The following is a 23,665-nucleotide window of genomic DNA, read 5'->3' as shown; positions in this document are numbered from 1 at the left end:
AAAGCAGATTTCTCTCTTAAACGTGTGTGTGTATCAAAAAGTTCATCTGAGTGTCATAATATTAATGAAGTAAGACAACCTAAATAACTACATACAGGAGTGTTTTATAGAAACATAAAAAGTTAGGCTCAAGTTTAAATTATGACCGAATTTAGTGCGTTACCTGAAATCTAAGATCTGTGTCCCTCTCCTGGAAATCACAGAGACTGTAAAGTGAGATTCCCAGAGGATTAAATGTGATATTACAAGTAAGCCACTTATCGGAGTTTCTGACACTCTGGTAAGATTTCAGAAAAGGACAGGTGCTATTATTATTGTTACTATAATTCCTATTTTATTATTTATATCTGTAGTCAAATTATTTGATAATTTTATTTGGATTTCAATTATCAGTGATCATATGGTAATATCATTTACCTTTATAATATTGCATTTAAAATATATGAAAATGTATTTATAATTTATTCACTGCTTTCTTGTTTAGGTGAAAGGTTAGAATGCATTCGTATCTTTTTTACTTCTGTTTACTTTTCAAATAGTTATTTATCAGTCCTACTTATTAAACAACACATTGATTCATCAATTTTGGGGTCACATCTATTACTTGTTATATGTTTACTCATACTTGGGTTTATGATGTGGTGGATTTATTTTGGCTGAAGCTTAGGCTTCATCTGTATAATACCAATTTAATTATTGTGCCATAGTAGGTTTTAGCACTGAGATTAAGTTGCTTATTATTACTCTTTTTTTTTTAAACAAACACAGATGTATTTCTCACTTGTTTGCTTTTCCATATAAACTCCAGGATTACTTTTATAAGCTCTTAAAAATGAATCCAAAAAAAAAAAAAAAAAAACAGAGGAAAGGAAGGATGACAAAAAAGTAGAGAGAAGGTTAAAGAGAAAAAGGAGGGGAAAATGGGAAAGAGGGCAAAGATAAAAATGCTGCACCAATATGTAGGGTTCAGCTTCCCAGGAGGTGCAGTGGTAAAGAATATATCCGCCAATGCAGGAGACTCGGGACACACAGACTTGATCCCTGGGTCAGGAAGATCCCGTGGAGAAGGAAATGGCAACCCACTCCAGAATTCTTGCCTGGAGAAGTCTTTGGATAGAGAGTCCTGGTTGGGACTGTAGCCTATGGGGTCGCGAAGAGTCAGACACAACTGAGCGACTAAGCCCGCACAAAAACATAGGGTGGTTTGGAGAACAGTGATAGTCGTCAAATACTCAGTTTAACCAGCAAGGGACATGATACATCTCTCTATGATATTTAAATATATTTGCATATTTTAGCTTAAAGTAGATTTAAATATGGTGCTATGGTTTAAATCATTGGATGAATGGTGAGAGTAAAAATCTGTCATTCTTTAAATACCACTTGATATATTGCACATCACTCATATGTGGAATCTAAAATATGACACAAATGAACTTATCTTTGCAACAGAAACAGACTCACAGGCACAGAAAACACAGTTGTTGTTGCCAGTGGGGAGAGGAGTGGATGAGAGCTGGATTGGGAGTCTGGGATTAGTGGATGCAAACTAGTACATATAGAATGGAGAGACAACAAGGCCTTACTCTATAGCACAGGGAACCATCTTCAACATCCTGTGAAAAACCATAATGAAAAGGGACATGAAAAAGAGTATATATGTATGTATAATTGAATCAAATATTCTGCTGCATAATAGAAATTATACAATACTGCAAATCACCTATACTTCAGAAAAACAAATTAAAAAAATAAATGTCATTTTTATATAAAAGCATTAGGCAATAAAATGTTCATATACAATACTTCTCAGGTAACCGCAAACTTGACTTACATATTATCTAGTCGGTCTCATGAAAACATTTCCCATCTTTCCATTACTATTTTGGAAGATAGGCAAGTATGATGATATGGAGAAAAATCTGACAGTAAAATAGACTAGCAGTTTCATATTTAAAAAACTTAAGACTTAATATGAGGAAAAACAAGTTGGATCACCCACCAGAAAACAGAACCTAAAAGAAGAGTAAGGAGAAAATGAACAGGCTACTTAACACCAACTGCAGTCTATACAATAAAGCAGAGCATACATTGACATGAATCAGCCACAGGTGTACATATGTCCCCCCCAATCCTGAAACCCCCCACCTCCCGCCCCATCCCATCCCTCAGGGGTGGCCCAGTGCACCAGCTGTGAGTGCCCTGTATGGCAAAAACCACTATAATATTGTGAAGCAATTAGCCTTCAATTAAAATTAACTAACATGAAAAAATAAAACAGAAAATGTATGGCTGAACCATACAGAATGTGACCATAGAAGCAGAGTAACATTGTGGACTCCTTGAAGAAAACCTACTCAATATTCTCTAATAGTCTAGATGGGAAAAGAATCTGAAAAAGAATCTATATGTGTAACTGAATCACTTCGCTGTATCCTGAAGCTAACGCAACACTGTAAATCCATTCGCTATTGTTGTTCTTGTGCTTCCCTGGTAGCTCAGCTGGTAAAGAAGCCTCCTGCAATGCAGGAGACCCCGGTTCGATTCCTGGGTCCAGAAGATCCGCTGGAGAAGGGATAGGCAACCCACTCCAGTATTCTTGGGCTTCCCCGGTGGCTCAGCTGGTAAAGAAACCACCCACAGTGTGGGAGACCTGGGTTCAATCCTGGGTTGGGAAGATCCCCTGGAGAAGAGAACTGCTACCCACTCCAGTATTCTGGCCTGGAGAATTCCATGGACAGAGGAGCCTGGCGGGCTACAGTCCATGGGGGTCATTAAGAGTCAGACATGACTGAGTGACTTCAAATTCACAGTTGTTAGTCGCTAAGTTGTGTCCAACTCTTTGGCGACCCCCTGAACTCTAGCCTACCAGGTGCTCTTCTGTCCATACTTCAATATAAAATAAAAATTAAAAGAAAAAAAAAAAAAGAAAAGAAAACCAAGCAACGCCCCTGCAGGTACTCAGAGGCGCTGCCAGGGATATGAAGGACTGGGCAGACCACACTAGATGGGAAGATACATCAGTGGATGCAGAATCCAATTCAGGCCCAAGGGAGCCAGCACCAGAGACTGTGGGCAGACACAGCCTGCCCCCAGGAGGCGCCAACTAAATCCTGGTTGAGTCAAAAGATGGAACCGAATAGGGAAGTTGAGGGTGTCTGTGTAAAGTCACAGATCCGACTGGGAGAAGGGGAGCCCTGCCCTGTAGGGGATGGAGCTGAGCTGGTTGCAGGAACCGCCCCAGAACTTGCTGCTCTGAGCAGCGACCTCAGGACCACCCAGCAGGCGCCAGAACTCGGGGAGGTTGCCAGAAAGGAAACCTGGTGAACTGACTTCTTTTTTCCCCAACACGCAAATAGCCCAAGCTATTTAGCTAGAACGCAAGGTGAAAAAAAATGCTGATGTATTTTTAAAATTATATGTTTGGGAAAAGAAGAATGAGAGCATTTGAATAGTTTCCCTTGCTTCCCCTCTCTATCATACATCTAACTGCAGCTGGCAAATGTATTCAGGGGACCGAATATGCTGCTCTTATAGCGTCAGCGCATGGGCTCCAATCGGATGCCGAATCCTGTTAGATTTCATACCCAGTTAGGTCTTACTGAGGGGAACATCACGGCAAATGGCACAGTCCTCTCTGGCTGGAATGCAATCAATAAAAGAGAAAGCCCACCTGCATTGCAGCTGCTACTTCACAGACTCTTTGCCAGAAGCCACTGTTTAATAGAGCTGTGGGTATGTTATGTTTGTGGTTTTCCTTCTGACAAAAAGATGAGTTGGACTGAAGGTTTGCCTTGTCTTGCTTTTATAGTTTCTATTTTTTTTTTTTAAGGAAACAATACTTGGTAGTGTCGTTTTATTTAGTTCTCTTCGAGGCAATCCTTTGATATTTTATGAATTACTTATCTCATTCTAATAAGGCTGAACATGGAAAATTAACCTCCTATACATTCCTAATTAGTTTTTAATGAATTTTAGCTTCTCTGTTAGGAAAAGATCTATCCAACTAACTACTAGGAATTTAATCTCCATTACTGAAGCATATGACAGCCATCCCAAGGGGAAAAATGTCCTTGAGGTGTGTGTGTGAGAGAGAGAGAGAGAGTAAGTGAGAGAGAGAGTGAGACAGGGAGTCATTCTCAGAAATAACTAAAATACCTAATTTTTTCCCTTCAACTTTGATTGCATATGGAGCCAGGATCATTTACAATTAATGAATGACTTCATTATGAAACACTGAGAAAAACAAAAATTATGATATTCAGATATACTGAATTGCTTGCTTCTGCTTATGCCCTATGCTTTTAATCAAGATTTAATAAAAAAATGGAACTAACTAGCTAATTACATAATTAAATTGAATTTTCCAACTTAAAAACACATTGACTAGAAGGAAACCAATGGCATACATAGTATAGTAAAAGGAATAATTTCAAAAAAATTAAGACATTACTTTAGTTAATGAACTAGCATTCATGGATTTTCCTATGCTAAATTTTATAATATATGGTAATTTAACAGAATAACTTGTGCTATTAACATTCATTTTCTTCAACTATAACCCTTGTTTTTCCCCTCTCAATTGACCTAGTTTCTTTGACTTTTCTGGAAAGAAAAGCTTTTACATATAGAGAAAATTTTCATTAACACAAGAAACAATCTATGTTTGAACTGTATTTGAGTTTAAGAAATATTGGATATGCACTTTGGAAATATCTTGTCCACAAAGGAATCAATTTGATTTAAAGACTTCATGAGGACCATTTACATAACATTAGGCCATGTCAAAATTGAACTGTAAAAGTAGTCTGGAATAAGGAAAGCAGTGGCCAAATATTTCACACACTATACTAAAAATAAAAAGAGGCCAGATTGCAATTAATGCAGACAATGGAGAAAAAGGATTCATAAAGAATGTTAGTTAATGAGAGGCACACTTTTTTAGGCAAAGATAGGTGAATTATCTTTTAAGAACTGAATAGAATACCTAAAAAAAAGTTCAGAGTAATATATAAATCTTTTCTACTCATAAATAAATAGAAAATTAATAGAAAATTAAATATTTTGGAATATATTGATTACATTTTCATTTTGTCTCAAATATATGGAAAATAAATGCTTTTATTGAATAGATATGTACTCTATATAATTATAAGTAATAATAGGTCACAAGCCATCAAAAAACCACATATTTAAATTACCTAGACTGTGTGTAATTTAGTGTCTGTTACTTTCTCAGCTGGTAAGGAAAACGTCAAGGTTGGTTGACACTTTATCATGAGGAGCCTCTCTCAATTGAATGATCTTTCTGGCTTTTTAAGCCACAAGAGTTCATGGTCTAGAATTTCATATTCTGGGTACCTACTATGTTTAAATAACTTTGAAATTATGCGTGTTTGCAGGCATGTATATGCAAAATTGTCTCTGAAATCACTCATTTGAGGTAAAAAAAACTGGTTGAAATTCAAAATGAATGAATCAATGTAGTTACCCTAAGCAGCTTTTAGGATTAGGCGGTCAAACAGACAAATACGTGACTCATTATCCTACAAGCAAAATAACATATATGTCATAAAGCTCGAAACAGTTCTGAATACACACAATGGAAGGAATACTTATTCATTCAGCATGAGGAAATGAGTTACAACTGGAAGCTTTTTAACAATAAAAGTGACACAATGAAATTCATTCTCAATACTGATTTTGTTACAGTTTTGTTCCTGTAAGTGCAGGCCTATCAGGAAACAAGGGTGCTGAAAAGGCCAGTGGTGATGACAGTGGTTTGACAGGGATGCTGGGAGGATGCTGCTGCTGGTGACGGCTGGACCGCCCACTTACTGAGTGCTTCACGTGCATCAAGAACTTGCTAAGAGTTAATATCCATTACCTCTAATCTTGATAGCAATTTTGTAAGGACAATTTTTCTCCTCTACATGAACGAATGAGCCTTAGAATAATTAAATAGCTCTCCTTGGGTCACATTCATGTATAATCAGAGGCCAGAATGGAAAGGTGGGTCTGCAAAGCTCCACAGCCCACATATGTAATCTTTCACCAGGATACTTTCTGTTAGTTCTAGGAGAGGGACACATATTCTAAAAACCAAGAAGATATAATAAGGAGTGTCTCATCAAAGCTGCAAGTGAAATCAAGCAGCAAGTAGCATAAATATTGGAAACAAATAACAAAATCAGTAACTTTAGAGGTCAGTGGTAATGCTAGAGAACATATCCATGAGTAGTAACCATGACAACCAGACTGTACGTGACTAAAATGGTGGTAAGATTCCAAGTAGTTTTCAGAGAGATAAGGAGACATGGTATTATTTTGAGGGAGGAAAGCAAGCCTAAAAGAAAGTTATTTCTTTTTTTTTTTTTTGGTTTTGCTTATTATAATAGGGAATTCTCAAGCATCTTTAGAGTTTGCAGAGAAAGAGCTGTAAAAAGAGAGGAAGAGACTTCAGGAGCACATAGGGGAATGAAGGGGCACAGAACTAGAGAAATGAAACTGCATGTGAATAAAAGCACAGCTAGATGAGCTGGCGAAACCCAAGGACTTAGAAACTCTAGGTATTTTATTTTCAAATCAGTGGTCAGGTAGATAAAGAATCTTAGATTAGTGAGACCAATACATGGAGATCAGTGAAGTGCCAAGATTCAGACACTAACTTCAGAGGTTCCACTTAGCAAACAGAGAGGGCCCAAGAATGAATATTTTTTTTCAAAGTACAGACAAACGGAGAGTCCATACAAAGCTGAAGGGGGTGAACAAAACACAGTGATGGGGAATCAGGCGATGCTCACACATCTGGGCAGGTCAGGGTCCTGGTTAAGAGAGATTCTGCTTTGGAAGAGGTGCTCCTGATAAAGACCAGAAAGGCAGGGAAGGATGACTACACACAGATCTATGACCAAACTGGAGGGAAGCTGACGGCATTCTCAACACTTTGTTCCTTTTAACTGTGCAGGGTAGCAGGGATCCGGGAGTGTGCAGAAGGCATGAAGACGCAAGAAGAGCCAGGAGGTGTGTACCGGCCGTCCTGCGGACAGAATGAGAGCCCCAGACGTGAGAAATGGAGCTCAAAGAGGAAAGTACATGTTCTGTGATTAAATGTCCATTATCGCGCTGTAAGGAACACCATACCCAAACAGTCATAATCGCTCCTGAAAGCAAAAGTGGCCTCCACGCAGAAGCAGTGTGTGTGCAACTATTAGAAGATTGGGGCTTTGGGAATAAACAGTCAGTGTTCCTTGCGGCAACTTCTTCCAACATTAGATACAAACGTTTGAGAAACAAGACTGCCCCAAGCTCCCATCTGGTTCCTGTGTAGCCCGTGCAGACCTGGAGAAATTTGTCTGGTATTGAACACAGCCTGCAGGAAAGCAAACACCTGCATGACATCCTAACAAACAGATTTCCTTTTTTTTAAGACTTTAAATTATTTTTAATTGAAATATAGTTGATTCACAATCTTGTGTTAGTTTTAGATGTATAGCAAAATAAATTTCAGTTTATGCATTATATATATGTATTTTATATATATATATATAGGCTCCTCTTGTGGCTCAGCTGGTAATGAATCTGCCTGCAATGCAGGAGACCTGGGTTTGATCCCTGGGTTGGGGAGATCCCCTGGAGAAGGGAAAGGCTACCCACTCCAGTATTCTGGCCTGGAGAATTCCACAGACTGTACAGTCCATGGGGTGGCAAAGAGTCGGACACGACTGAGCAACTTTCACTTCACTTTATATGTGTGTGTGTGTGTGTTAGTCTCTCAGTTGTGTCCAACTCTTTGCAACCTCAAAGACTGTAGCCCACAAGGTTCCTCTGTCCATATTTTCTCCAGGCAAGAATACTGGAGTGGGTTGCCATTTCCTTCTCCAAGGGATCTTCCCAACCCAAGTATCAAATTTGGGTCTCCTGCACTGCAGGCAGATTTTTTACCATCTGAGCCAAATTTCATATATATATATATATATATGTGTGTGTGTGTGTGTGTGTGTGTGTATAAAATAATGAATCTATAGACTGAACTATATATACACAATATTTTATAGATTCTTTTCTGTGATAGGTTATTACAAGATATTGAGTGGCAATCCCGTGCTATATAGCAGATCCTTGTTGATTATCTATTTTATATATACTAGTGTGTATATTTTTATCCCAAACCCCTAATTTATCCCTCCCACCTTTTCCTTTTAGGAACCATAAGTTTGCTTTCCATGGCTCTGAGTCTATTTCTGTTCTGTAAATATGCAACCCTCCATCACTCCAGCAAACAGACTTCCTAAGCAACGAGCCCGAGCATGGAGTTCCCGCTCTGACTGTACCTGGGCCTTCGCCGGCCGCCACAAGCCCAGCTTTTGGTGCTGCCTCTGTGCTCACTGTTCCCCCTGGGCTGCAAGTGCTCTGTATGCCCTTGAAATATTATCCTATTAAATTGTTTTAGTTCTTAACTCTCATACCCATGGGGTAGATAGGAAGGAAGCAGCGTTATTTAATTATGAAGTAACTCTCCCCTTAACCAAATGCTTTAAATTATACCAGGGCAATTTTTTCATTGGTGGCATTTAAATGAAAGTTATATACAGCTGTCTCCTCAACAGGAGTACTCTGTCCCCTACCCTTAATTTGACCTGAAGAGATTTTCCAGAGCTGAGTTAGCCAGCATGCCCATCAACCAGAACTCTAGACGTGGAAGACACATCTATCAGTGTTTTCTAAAAGCTCTTTCTAAAAGGGCCTGGGAAAATGTAGAGGGGTTTTTACCCTACCTGAGAATTACCTTCCTTGAATGTGCTCATATATGAAAAGCATTTAATTTTAGTGGAAATTTAAACAAAGGGACCATGTCTACAGAAGAAGGTTGACACAAACAGGAAAACACCATTTATCAGAAAATAGTACGTCTTAAGAGGCAATGTTCCAAAGCAAATGCCCTCAGTTAATTCTTCAGAAAAAACATTTCCCCTGTGGCTGCAACCTTCCCACTACCAGACAAGCAGAGCACTCAGCCCCTGCTCTCCTCTCTTCTATCATTAAGATTCTGAATCTCCCCTTGCTCTTGTGGTTTTGCCTCCATCCTTCAAATCCCGAGTGCTCAGGTGTCTCTGGGCCGCTCTCTGTTCCCTTCAAACGCCAACCGCCTTTTTTCATCTTTGGATGACCACCTCCCACAGGGCTCCCTGCTGCTGTTTCCTTCTTCTCTCAGGTCTGGGCAGCCTGGGCATTCTGGGCAGGCGACCTCACCATCTAATTCTCCAAGAGAGACCAAGACGGACCATCGCATCTATCATGAGCTCATTCCTAGAATCCCCCCACTTCAATCACTGACCCTGCTATTTCTTGTCCTTCTCTCCAAGGTCAAAAAATACAGACACCCTTCTTGTTTGCTGGGGCCCAAGTTGCCCACACACTGCCCACACCCCCTCCCCAGAGTGCATTTCAGGGAAACTCATCAAAGGCAGCACATTTGCTGTCTTATTTGTCTTGCTCCTTCCTTTGCAGGTTTTGTTTTGCTTTGTTTTTTCATAATGTGCATCTATTTATTATTTATAAATTTTATTTCATTGAAGTATAGTTGATTTACAATGCCTTGCTAGCTTCAGCTGCAGCAAACTGATTCAGTTACATGCATGCCTGCTCAGTTTCTCTTTGCAACCCTATTGACTGTAGCCCAGCCGGCTCCTCTGCACATGGGATTCTCCAGGCAAGACCACTGGAGTGAGTTGCCATTTCCTCCTCCAGGGGATCTTCCAGGCCCAGGGGATTCAGTTATGCATATCTATATATCTATTCTTTTTCAGACTCTTTTCCATTATAGGTTATTGCAAGATATTGAATATAGTTCCCTGTTCTACACAGTAGGACCTTATTATTTATGTTTTATATATGAGTGTGTATATGTTAATCCCAAATTCCTAACTTACCCCTCGCTTCCCCTTTGTAGCCGTAAGTGTGTTTGTACATCTTTGTACATAATCATATCAGCAAACAACCCAAGGCAATCTCACCCTCCATCCTCACAATGTGTTTGAACCTGCTGTCCACTCACTGGTCCACTTAAGGACCCTCAATGCTCAGATCCATTCTCGCTGGTGTCCACAAGCCAGGTCTGCACTGACTCCCTTGTACCAGATGCAAAGGAGCTCATAGGTCCCTTCCAAAGCATGTGCAGTCACACAGCACACGTAACTCCTGAGCACACGCACATCCTGTGCCTTTGACGCTGTCACACCAACTTGTCCCCTGTCCTGTGACCCCTTCAAGGCCTCATCTGTGCGGCTGAAGGTTCTCGTTAGTGATGTCAGCCTGTGAGGCCAGCCCTCGCTTCTCACCCAGGCTCCTAGCCCTTCCATCAGGAAAACAGATCAGCGCTCTACACCCACAGGGAACACCCACACGTGTCACATGTCTACAGTCATGAACCTTCCCAAGTGCTGGTTTGTCAAACTGCCCTCCTCCTACTCCCACACATAACATTCCACATGGAAGCTCCCTCCTAAATGAGGGTCTCCTCTAGATTTCCTTATGAGCTATTGGAGCTCAGGACCCATATTTTCTATTTCATACACTTCTTACTCCTCAGGTCCCCTTTGCAGACCATATAATAAGAACAAATCTGACTCCATGTTTGGTCTATTTCTTTTATTTTAACCTTTGTGTTCTGTTGTTTTCACTATAAGTTAATCACTAAAGGCAGGTTGTCTATAGCTTTAAGCTATAGACATATATAAGCTTATATATAGACATATATAAGCTATATAATGGGCTACCTCCAGGAACCGCACCTCCCATGCAGTGAGCATTAACCTAAATATCTTTGTTTAGCTCACAGGAAACATTCTGACCAGGCCCACCTGTGAATGGGGGCAGAAAAGAAGAAATTAACACTTCCCCTCTGGAGTCAGCAGGAACCAGGAAACATTTGCAACCGATTACCACCTTGTTTTTGCTTTGCCTCCTCACCTCCCACCTCTTTGTTATATTAAAAACAAAACCAAACAAAAGCAACAGCTAGCATCCACAGCCAGGGAAGATAGTCCCTTAGGCCATTAGTCCACTGTCTCCTCAGTCTGCTGACTTTCTGAATAAAGTCACTATTTCTTGTCCCAATAGCTCCTCTCTTGATTTATTGGCCTGTTGTGTGGCAAGCAGTAGGAACTTGGACTTGGTAAAAATAGCGCATATTCATAAAAAATTTGTCAACCACCTGAATAGTACCATGTTAAGTGCCAAGAAGAGAAGACAAAACACGGAGCCCGGCTGGTGAATCCCCCGCATGGATGCAGCACTGGGGATGGTCCAGACCTGTGCAGAGCCTGCTGTGAGAGGGAGCAGAAGGGAAGCCCTTTCTCCTGCCTTCTCAGTTCTGAGCGGGTCTCCGTCATCACCTTTAATTTAGATTCCCTGCCCCCTGACCCCCGACTTCTTGGTCCTTAAGATTATTTTCCGCTATCCAGAGGGCTGGCAGCAAAGATGAAAAACATCTGCATTTCCTAATCCAACACGGGGATAACAGTGTTTGTTCTGCCTTAGTCATGATTAACATGAAGATCAAATATGAATTGTACTTGAAAGCAATTTGTAATGTTTTACCCTTGGTTTTAATCTCTGACTTTCAGAGAAAAGTAAAGCTTGCTTCCTAAGTCACTGACCCAAACCACAATGTGACACTAAGCTTTCCCCCCAGGGACTTGCTCTTTTATAGAATTCACATCTCCTCTGGATTTATATTCACTTCATATTTTCATCTGTTACCTCAAATAATATACCTTCTCTGGATACCAAAGTCCTTCTATTTAAAGTGATTTAATTTCTAAATCTCATTTTAAAATGACCTTGTGCTTTTAAAACTTGCCTCTCTGACAGTCTAACCAAAATTTCCAACTTGGTACTCTTCTAAGAAAGAAAGTGAAGTCACTCAGTCGTGTCTGACTCCTTGCGACCCTGTGAACTGTAGCCTACCAGGCTCCTCCGTCCATGGGATTTTCCGGGAAGAGCACTGGACTGGGCTGCCATTTCCTTCTCCAGGAGATCTTCCCAACCCAGGGATTGAACCCGGGTCTCCCGCATTGTAGGCAGATGCCTTACTGTCCGAGCCACCAGGGAAATCTCCAACCATACTGGATATGTTGCCTTACGGATATGCCAGCCCCTCCAATCAGCACCAGGAAGCTTTACTTTTGTCCGTGACATACTACCTTAAAAACGCACCAAGTTAGGAAAAAAACTTTATATTCACTCTCCTAATCTCAGTTGGTTACTGAGATTATTTTTTAGAATGCTTTTTTTTCTTTATTTATATTTTAAATATATATATATATATATATATATATCCTTACTTAATCTTCTTTATTACTTGAACTACTGTTAAGACAATCGATAACAAAAAGAAGAGAGTGTATTAGCACGCACAGTGTAATCAGATGAGTAGCCAGGAAACAATACAAAATGGTCCTTTGTCCACTATAATTTCTAGAGAAGTAGATCTCATAAACTCACTTACCCAGTCCAGAAATAATGACTTCTAAAGCCTTAAATACCCAATGAGACAAATGATGCCAATCATAATTTCTCATATATACCCAAACTGCACAAAGATAAAGCTTTAAATGTGATCATTTTACATTCAGATTTAAATTTTCTTGGATTAAAAACTACAAGGGAGTAAACAGCAAAGCCAAGTGACTTAAGAGCAAAGCTCATTCAGACAGCACTGTATGTATCCAACTGTCATGATCATGATCACGTAAGATGTCAAACTCTGGACATTTGTGGCATTCTAAACAATTTAGTTAAGTACACTTTTGGCATATAAACAAAGATCCAATCAAACTTTAAGTTAATAAGAATATAATGTTTATTTTTAATCTTTTAAATATAAAAAGCAATGAAAATAAAATACAGATCACAAAATCCTCATTTGGTAGATTATTTTGAAAAGTAAAAAAGTTGTAATAAGGTAGCTTTCTATCCCACACCAAAAGGTAAACAAAATATTTTCCCTAGATTTATACTCCAAACTTGGGCTTCCTAGGTGGCACTAGTGGTAAACAATTTGCGGCCAATACAAGAGACTAAGAAATGCGGATTCAGTCCCTGGGAAATGGCAACCCACTCAGTGTTCTTGCCTGAGAAATCCCATGGACAGAGGAGGCTGGTGGGCTACAGTCCATGGGGTTGCAAAGAGTTGGACATGACTGGGTGTCTGAGCAAAAAACTCCAAACTTAGTACAATCTAAAAACTGTTCAAATCTATGAAAAAACAACAACAAAAAAATGACCAATTTAAATTACCTGGGAAAGGGTAAGGAGAGGAGATTAATAATCAGGGTCAGTTGCATACAGATGGAAAAAACCACTTGCAGTCACTCCCAAATATAACCCTACATATTATACAGAGGTATTAGTGTCAGTCGCTCAATCATGTCCAACTCTTTGAGACCCCATGGACTATATCCTCTGTCCATGGAATTTTCCAGGCAAGAATACTGGAGTGGGTTGCCATTCCCTTCTCCAGGGGATCTTCCCAACCCAGGAATCAAACTCCAGTCTCCAGCATTGCAGACAGATTCTTTACAGTCTGAGTGACCAGGGAAGCCCCATTATGTAAATCACAATGCAAATAAAAGTGCCTATATTATGGAACTGTGACATTTTGCTTAAAAATGACATTAATAAAAATAAACAGCTGGATATCATTGGTGCACAAAGACTAATGTAATGTTGATAAGGCTGGGAAATACTGAAATACAGTTAAGACTCAAAACACAAGTTTACCCAAAAAAAGTTTTCCAGAGAAATAAAATGGTAGATAAGAAAGCAGAACTTTTCCACAGGATGGCCTTTTAGACCAATTTGAAACATATTCTGAAAGTGAAAGTGAAAAGTCGGTCAGTCATGTCCGACTCTTTGCGACCCCATGGACAATACAGTCCATGGAATTCTCTAGGCCAGAACATTGGAGTGGGTTGCCATGCCCTGCTCCAGGGGATCTTCCAACCCAGGGACTGAACCCAGGTCTCCTGCATTGCAGGCAGATTCTTTACCAGCTGAGCCCCCCAACCCACCATAAATCCTAGTTGATGTAAAAAGGCAGAGGGAGGTTAAAGCAAAGTAAAAACTTCTTCCCAAGTCTCCTGCCCCAGTGAATTTAGGGGACAAAGTCACCAACACTGAACTCTGTCCACCTGTCATATTTCCCTTTAGTAATCCCATCTCCCTTTCTCTGTTATCACATTTTGTCTGTCTCTCCTCAGCAAATCCTGGCTCCTGGAATCAGAGCTTAAAGAGCATAAGAGGTTATTATCCCAGAGTCAACTGAAATCTGTACATTAACCAAAAGCTCTAAGTTAACTACCAAGAGTGCAAACCTCAAATTCTTATTCTGAGTCCAGCATCTGATGATCAATATTTGGCACTAACTAGATAAATAAAGTATAATCAGAATTTATGAGCTGAGTCAGATGTAGTTAAATCAGAACCCAATATTTGCAGCTTACGATTTGGTGTGAAACGCAAAAGACAGGAATAGACAGTCACACCTCAAATGCTATTAGAATTGGAAACATTAAGAATAAGATAAAAACAAAACAAGGAAAAAAAAAACAAAAGGCAAATTAGTTTGACAAATAAAAATTCTTGTTAAAAAAAAGCGAACATATCATATCCATCCGATAATTAGCAAAACTGAACATTTTTCTGCCCTTAAATTAGTTTAAACACAGGCAGATGTCTTTCTACTATACTAAAATTTTTCTACATGTGTTTTTCCTAATTGTCACAGTTTAATGAGACATCATTTATTCTATAAAGAAATACAAATATGGCCATATATATGCCACAGTCTAAAATATGCTTATGACAACACAAAACTTCGGTCACTTAAAAAGATCCTGCACTGTTACATCTTTGGACTATGGTAACCCACGTGGGGCAGGGTCTGATCTCACCAGAAAGCATGGCCTGCAAAGCCCAGGGTGAATACTAACACTGCTCACAGAGATGGAGGAACAGCAGAGACTTTATACAACCCTTCCTATTTGTTTTACTTTGCAGGCACACTCTGTTAATGCTCCCAAATAAAAACAGTGCTGTAAACGCAACTTTAACGAAACTAACCAGAAGCTGCGATGCCAGCGGCCACCTCTCCCTGCAAAGAGGGACAGAGCCCATCTTCGTGGGAGAATCTGAATGGGGAGAGGCAGGCAGGGAGGCACAGGAGGCAGGCTTCAGACAGACAGGGACACAAAACTGCTGTGCTGCTGGCGGGTTCATTTGAGGATGTCAGAGCTCAGGCTGAGAACACAATACAACCTCCGCGGGTCCAGCCTCACACGCTTCAACAGGCCATGCGCAACCAGGGTGGCAGCAGGTGAACAATTCATCAACAGGACAATTTCACCAAAACAATCTTCCCACTTCAACAAATTCTCCATCTTCTGACCGATGCCTCAGCATCGCAGCTGAACCCTCTAAAACAAGGAAGAACTCTTTCTCTGGTTCTCCCCGCACCAGTTTTCTGCCTGTCTTCAGACTGGACCAGTTCCATGGCATCAGCTACCCTGAGATGTTCCCACTTGTCCAGAGATGCTAAAATAGATCCTTCGCTAAAAGACTCCTCACACATCTTCAGCTTTCTCGGCACGCTGCCCGGGAGGATCCTTCTAGAGTTGTCTTGAGGCGATGCCCCACAACTTCACATCTGTCTTGGCCTTGAAAGTGGCTGCTCCAGGTGCTCCATGATCGAAGCAATTTCCCCAATGCTCCTTGCTTCCCGACACTGGTTGCCCAATCACTGTTGACACAGACGTCCATTTGTCCTTGATCAATCACAAAGAAGTTATTCCCCTCATCACCTTGCTGAATAAGTCTCTCCAGCAATAAAGCAAACTGGAAAAATGGCATCAAAATGGTCACTTCTCTCACTATCATCAAGATGTGAAAACAGCAAATTCTTTTCAACAGCTTTAGCTAAAGCAGCCATTTGTCTTGTAAGCTTCTGGTCCAACCTTCCTAACCTAGGATGTGGCATCTTGCTTAGTGTAGACCTCAGCGTGGATGGTACCTTGTCGCCTCCAGCCCTTCACCGCTGGGCTGGTTGGAGGGAGAAAGACTTCATCCTTCCCTGAGTCTGCACAAGAGCTTGCTTTCTGCAGATTCTGATCCGTTTTGCCTTCTTCTTCTCCAACCTCTCAAAGGATTCCCTGAGGAATGCCATGGCCTCTTGGGCCGTGCGGTGCACAGGTACATGATGGAGTCTTTGAACAGGACCTGGATGTGTGCTTCTGGTCACAGAGCTCACGTTCCCAGCGGCTGCACTGCCCCTCAGCAGAGGTACCACCAGGAGCCAGGGTTCTCTTCCCTCCCGGCGGTGGCCAATGGAGCGCCCCCTCGCTGAGCATCACTGATATTTGTGTGTATGGATTCTGTTCTCCTCATAAATCATGGATGACGCATGAATACTGGATATTAATTTGCTTCTTGTTTCGCCCATCACTAAAAAGCTTTGCAGGTATGTACCAGATTTACTCATTGCACTATAATTTAATCAACCGAAACCAGTAAATCACCCATGTATAGCATACGCTTGACTCTTGGGGCAAAAACATCAGAGGTGCATCTTGAACTTGACCTGCAAAGCTCAAGAGCGCCAGACAGCTGGACCTATCTTCCCATTTCACATATTTCTCTTTATTTAGACTGTGTATTCTGAGACTCCTTCATGTATACCTTCATATATCAGGATTATTTTACTATAACTGAGAAGCCTTTTTTGGGCTAAGTAAATTCTTAAAATTCCAAAAAACCTTTTTAGCCAAAAAACCTTTTTTGGGCTAAGTGAATTCTTAAAATCCCTTATTAAGCTAATTCCCTATGCCAGTTTTAATTTCTTATAATACTTATAATGCATAGCTTGTGATTTATTTATATATTACCTACAGATCACCTCCATTTTTCATGTACACATTTTTGTCCAATTATATAGGTTCCTGAAAGCTAGCACTTTTGTTATAAATGTATGAATTTTCCATGCTATCTGGCATAGGCTGATGTGAGATGACTAGTCAGCTGATGATAACTGAATTAACACAGAATTATAGGAAATACATAATTAGCACCCAGTTATTCATGTCGCTGCATCACCTCCTTAGGGCCTTTATGTTACACACACAGAGGATTTACAGTGTTGTCACACACAAAGTTTGTTCACAATAAATATACACTTAATACATACCTATATACTTATTAGCAATACTTAATAATAGAATATATATTAGTTAGAAAAGTAATTGCAATATGTCTTCTCCCTTAAATTCTCTCTCCACTTGAAACAGACTTTTCTAGCAGTGAATGGACTCCAATTTTGACAATGGCTACAAACAGATGTGGTTAAAGAACCCTCCTGCCAATGCAGGAGACATAAGAGAGGTGGGTTCGATCCCTGGGTCAGGAAGATCTGCAGCAGAAGGAAATGGCAACCCACTCCAGTATTCTTGCCTGAAGAATCCCATGGACAGAGGAGCCTGGCAGGCTACAGTCCATGGGGTCGCAAAGAACTGGACATTACTGAAGGACTCGGCACACACACAGTGTAAATAGATGGGGGAGTGCAGATAGGATACATTTTTTCTTTTTTAAACTATCAGTTTTTCGTAGTTCTCTACAGGTTGTACTTTAAATGATTTCAGTACAAAATTCTTCCTTAATATGGGGGAAATTTTAATAAGCCTTTTGGTTATGTAAATGTGTTATAATACCTAGGAGACAAGCATTTTGCATAATAATATGTTTTAAATAGGTTTCTTCCTTTCTCCATGAATTTACATGTCTACCGTTTTATCATTTTATTTTATTTAACTTGGAGGCTGAGCTGTGACTGGGCAAAAGGGAAGTGAGATGGGGACTTATTTTCCTCTGCTTAGCCTTGGCAGATTAAGGTCAGTGCAGCAGCGGGTGGGCATGGGCGCGGGGTGTGTGCACAGACTGGGTAAGGACAGTCTTACCGACAGAGGATGAACTGGCCTCTGAAATACAGAAGAAGACTAAGCAAGGAGTGCCCAGCCAGGGACAAGTCTTGTCCTATGCAGCCTGAGAGCAGCGACTTGCAGCCTGGAGTTCGAGTAGCTCTTGCCCACGTGGCGCTTTCCAGAAGTCGTGTGAGACAGCAGAGCTTGGGTCCAGCTATGCTCTGCGTCACGGGCTTGATAAGACAGCTGAACAGGAGAGAAACAGCCACCCCAGGAGACAGAGGCTGCACATGAGGGGCAAGAGAAGCTTCCAGAAGAAAGGGTCAGCCCTCAGTAACCCAGCGCAGATGGGTGGAATAGGGTAGAACTCTGATTTCCAGAAATACATGGGATATGGAGCCTGGTTAAGGCCACACTTCCTGCAGCTAGGCCTGCTGCAATTTAGACAGTGGCTGTTTGGGCATTAAAGGCTGAAGGCTGCAACTTCAGTTACATGCTTCGAATGTACATTTTTGTGGCCCATATTATATACACCAACCCATACATCTCTTTAGCCAGCTCCTGCACCCCCAGTCTCTCCCTTTGTCAATGGTGGCTAAGAAAATACTTTGAAAGAAAGCCTGAATGAATCATCCTCATGATTTAGTTACAGATACCACACAGCGCTCTGATTGCAAGATCCCTATATTACCCACTATAAATATTTCAAGGCAATCACACTCCAAGGGCTCTTTAATAATGGGTCCAAACTAACAAAACAGGTTATAAAAAGAAAGGCAGAGGTAAATGGAAGACTCCCAGAACAAAGAAAATTGTTAAATGCCAGAGAAAAAAAAAAAATGCTATGGTCAAAGTTTTATGCAGAGATACAATTAAAAATTGACAAGGTATCTGTTCATATATATTTGCTGCAGTGAAAATACACAGAAGAACTATATCTGACAACACAGACAAATAAAGGTTAATGTAATCTATGCATTCATTTATTTATAGGCTGTTAACAATGGGAATGGGTCTTTCCTGGTGACTCGGTGGTAAACAAACTGCCTGCCAATGCAGGAGACTCGGGTTTGATCCCTAGGCTGGGAAGATCCCCTAGAGAAGGAAATGGCAACCCACTCCAGTATTCTCACCTGAGAAATCCCATGGACAAAAAGACCTGGCAGGTTACAAAAGAAAGGGACACAAGTTAGCGGCTAAACAACAACAGCAGCAAACGATGGAAAAGCAAAGGCATTCTTCTTGTGGCAATAAATAACACATATGCCCTATTTTGATTGACCTTCTTCCACAAATTCCTCCGATCTTCAGTCACATAGGCTGAAACTGTGTACTCAATATTGTATAGTTCAGAAATATATAAAACCTTTTATAGCAATTCAGTAATCACAAGACTTGGTGTTTAATGAAAGACCCTTGATTTAATATGAATTTCAATATAAAATATTCTGAAACTCCCTACTTCCTTTTAGAGCAATAGTTTTTATCTTTACCACAAAACATGTGGATAGTGATGTTTATGGCAGCAATGTTAATTGCTGAATTTCAGTAAAGCCAGTTTCATATTACATATGTTGAAATTTTAATGTATTTTTTTTCAGTGAGTAGCATGGCATAAAATGGAAACTCAGTCAAATATTCTAGCTACCACAGAGATATTTTATGTGGGTTACCAATTATTCCAGAATTTGAGCACACTATTACAGCTGGAAAAGGCAATGACACCCCACTCCAATATTCCTGCCTGGAAAATCCTATGGACAGAGGAGCCTGGTGGGCGGCAGTCCATGGGGTCACGACACGACACGACTGACCGGCTTCACTTTCACTTTTTACTTTCATGCACTGGAGAAGGAAATGGCAACCCACTCCAGTGTTCTTGCCTGGAGAATCCCAGGGACGGGGGAGCCTGGTGGGCTGCTGTCTATGGGGTCAGACAGAGTCGGACACAACTGAAGTGTCTTAGCAGCAGCAGCATTACAGTCAATTCTTCAATTTTGATAAACAGTCTCATTGTTTATGAAAATGATTATGCTCCAGGAGCTTATATTACTATATTGTTATATATGTCTATCAATATCCTTACAGATGTTTAGAAATACTATACACCAGGTATTGAAGGCTTTACCCTAAGTTGACTATTCTGACTTATTTTTCAGTAGTCACAAAATTTGACTTAGAATGCTTTATACTCTGCAACTGTTAGCAATACTTTCTTCCTGACAGCCAGTGTTACTGGACAGATTCACACAGACATAAAACTTAATCATGGTATAAGTATTTGCAACCACTTTTATTCAGCGTTACAATACTAGACTAATTTGCATACAGTATTGCCAACGAAATGCTAATACTGCTAACGACAATTTTTACCAAATGATAATATGAATACTGTGGGCATTTTGTTGCCAAGAAAATGCTCAGCTAGATAATTTTATTTCTAGGTTTCACAATCTCCCATGAACTATTCACAGGTTCTTCCATTTCACACATTTTTTTTAAAAAATTAACATTCTTACCTACTCTGACTACTGCCAAATGTGCAAATGCCATTGGCTAAAATGGTTCCATTTATAGTACTTAGATGAATTACGCTAAAGTATATGGAAATGGTGTATCAGTTTCTGAGTCGATTCTAGGAAAGTCCTTCTGTCACTTGAAAATGCATAGGTTCAAATGAATGAAAAGAATAATTGATTAAAAAGCATGTCATCAGACAGCAACACGTTCCTAATGAATTGCACCATTACCACAAACTCTGCCTTGAATACGAAGGTTATATAAATGCTTGCTCTGAGTGACTTCACTACTGCTGCTGCCCACTGCACATGTATGGATGCTTATTACTCTGAGAAGCAAAGGAGAGGCTCACATTCTCATAAGACTATTTTTCTGTCCACATGGCTGGAGTCTTCATTTGGATAGGCTGTTTTACACCACAAGCATTTTTTCACATATAAAATATAGATTAATATATAAATTCATGCATCACATGTGATTGGACAATTTAATTCACAGAAGTAATTTAATGTCATGTTTCCATGGGCCTCCCTGCCTCCTGGCCTGCCCAGCTGAGCCCTGTGGAAGCCACCCTCGTACACGCTGCCTTAACAAGACAGTGATTTACGGCAGCTGTGAGATGACTCGGAGCCTGCTGCTTTCACGATCCATATATTCTGTCCAATAGACACAACAACCCAGTGAGAAAGCAAGCTCAGTAATCCACTGGGGAAAACAACTGGACCACTGGACTAACAGCATGGAGTGGAATATTAGAGGTGGAATATTAGAAAGTCAAATTATCTTCAGAGTATTAAATAAAATTAAAATGTGTTTAAGACAATTAGAGAAATTAAAAAAAATGTTACTAAAGAAATCAAATGGAAGTTTTTGGAGAGTCTGGGAAAACTTAAAGGTGAAAAAAAAAAAAATAAAAGAAGCCCAGAGATAAATAATAAAATACTCTACTAGAAACAGAGAGTGAAAAAGGAGAACATTTTCACACCAAAGAAAGACAAGGCTGAAGGGCCACTGAGACAATATCCATGTCCCAAGACCTGTAGGGCAAGCTGCATTAAGAGTCCCTTGGACTGCAAGGAGATCAAACCAGTCAACCCTAAAGGAAATCAGTCCTGAATATTCATTGGAAGGACTGATGCTGAAGCTGAAACTCCAATACTTTGGCCACCTGATGCGAAGAGCTGAGTCCTTGGAAAAGATCCTGATGCTGGGAAAGATTGAAGGTGGGAGGAGAAGGGGACAACAGAGGATGAGATGGTTGGATGGCATCACTGACTCAATGGACATGAATTTGAGTAAACTCCGGGAGTTGGTGCTGGACAGGGAGGCCTGGCGTGCTGCAGTCCATGGGGTCGCAAAGAGCCGGACAAGACTGAGTGACTGAACTGAACAGAACAATCATAATAAAAAGGCATAAGTTGGAAATGAACAAGAGGTATCCAGAAAATACACAAATCATATGGTACATTAAAAATTACATTAGGAAATATTTACATTATGTCTCATTAAACTATTTATTGATATTATGCAATATTGACAAGGCTATACCAGATATTCTCAGGTTTTATGGAGGTTAATTTTTAGTACTAATTTTAAAAAAAGAAAAAAAATGATAAATATACATATCTGTGATTGAAAATCACCTTACCGGAATGCATCAGTAAGAAAACTTGTACTGAGTTGTTGACTACAATTAGACTTTACAATAATATGCCCATCAATAGAGGAACAACTGACAAATGCTATGCTGTCAGTAACTGTGACATCACTATCATCAATATTTTTCTTACAAACTGTAATAAACAGACATAGAAGGAGAGCTGTATTATATTGTCAAGTCCAAAAGGCCAGCTGCAACACAAAAGAAATAATAAACTCTCACGGGGAAGAAAAGACTAACTAGATAAATGCATGTGTATATGTATATATTTGTATATACACATATTCACATGTGTATATATTTACATAATGTGTAGGGATTGTCTAAACTCATTTCTAAATATACAGAGATATAAGTATATGATGTAAGATATATAGGTGTATATATATATATATATATATGTCTATGTGTATATATAAATGTATATGTATTTATACATGTATATAAAAATGACTTATATATGTATATGATTTACAAAAATCCTGTAGGATAGAAATACATACTGATTTTTAAAGTTTATTTTTTTTTCAACTTCACAAAAATATTTTATTTATTTTTTTGATGTTTATAACAGCTTTATTCATAATCACCAAAACTTGGATGCAACCAAGATGTCTTTTTGAAATTTATATTGGTGTATATTCACAATGTTGTGTTAGTATCAAGTATACAAGAAAGTATTCAGTTATACATGTATATGCATCTATTCTTTTTCAAATTATTTTCCCATATAAGTTATAACAGTGTATTGAGTACAATTTTTTATGTAGTTAAGAAACACATAACACAGAATGGACCATCTTAACTTCTATTAAGTATGCAGTTCAGCAGTGTTAAGTATATCCACATGGTTGTGAAATGGCTCTAGAACTTTTTCATCTTGCAAATCTGAAATTCTATGCTTAATGTTAATTCTGACAGTAAACAATAATTCCCGTCTTCCTATCCTCTTTCAATTATACCAACTTAATTTTCAAACAAGAAACCCTATTTCTGAGAATGAAGTGTACAGATAGTGTTTTTATTTTTCTCTTCTCCCTCTGTCAAGAGTCAGGTCCCAGAGGAGGCAGGAAAACCATCAGATTCATTGTTATATGTACATCACCTATGAATGGAAGGGCCTGAATCTTCATTTGGACACTTAGGTTGAGATTCACCACATGAACACTGTACTCAATCATCACTGAGGAGTTCACAATACACACTGAACCGGAAGCTCTTTTACATCATGAAGAAGCTACTCATTAGCAATGATTTGTGTTAAGACTGGGAAAAAACACCCAAGTAATTCATTTTCTAGGATTTCTCCAAAAGCCTGTTGCAAGGCAATAGCAGGGAAAGAAATCACTGACTTGTAACTCTCAATTCAGAGAAAGTGTTGCTGTATTATTTTCTTTACATGTTAGGTGAAATTCTTCATACAAGATACATGCACATTTAGCCCTTTCACTAAACTTTCAACAAAGGAATCTGTTTAAAATCTTTATGAGCTTTTTCATGTTGCCCTGCT

The 23,665-nt window shown here is 39.7% G+C and overlaps 1 protein-coding gene and 1 long non-coding RNA gene across 3 annotated transcripts in view; one reads left to right on the top strand and one right to left on the bottom strand.

Moving 5' to 3' along the window:
* Positions 1-23,665, bottom strand: part of ADGRB3 (adhesion G protein-coupled receptor B3) — an 851,399-nt gene that overhangs the window by 700,485 nt on the left and 127,249 nt on the right. The gene's annotated exons all lie outside the window — the stretch shown is intronic.
* On the top strand, positions 1,050-17,602 carry LOC122422823. Its single transcript, XR_006263974.1, has 3 exons — positions 1,050-1,059; positions 6,755-6,763; positions 17,477-17,602. It is a non-coding gene; the product is annotated as an uncharacterized LOC122422823 (long non-coding RNA).

This window comes from Cervus canadensis, chromosome 20 (assembly GCF_019320065.1).
Source record: "Cervus canadensis isolate Bull #8, Minnesota chromosome 20, ASM1932006v1, whole genome shotgun sequence".
In the NCBI taxonomy this organism is placed as follows: Eukaryota; Metazoa; Chordata; class Mammalia; order Artiodactyla; family Cervidae; genus Cervus; species Cervus canadensis.
The sequence above is the reverse complement of the archived record's forward strand: the minus strand, read 5'-3'. Positions and strand labels throughout refer to the sequence as shown.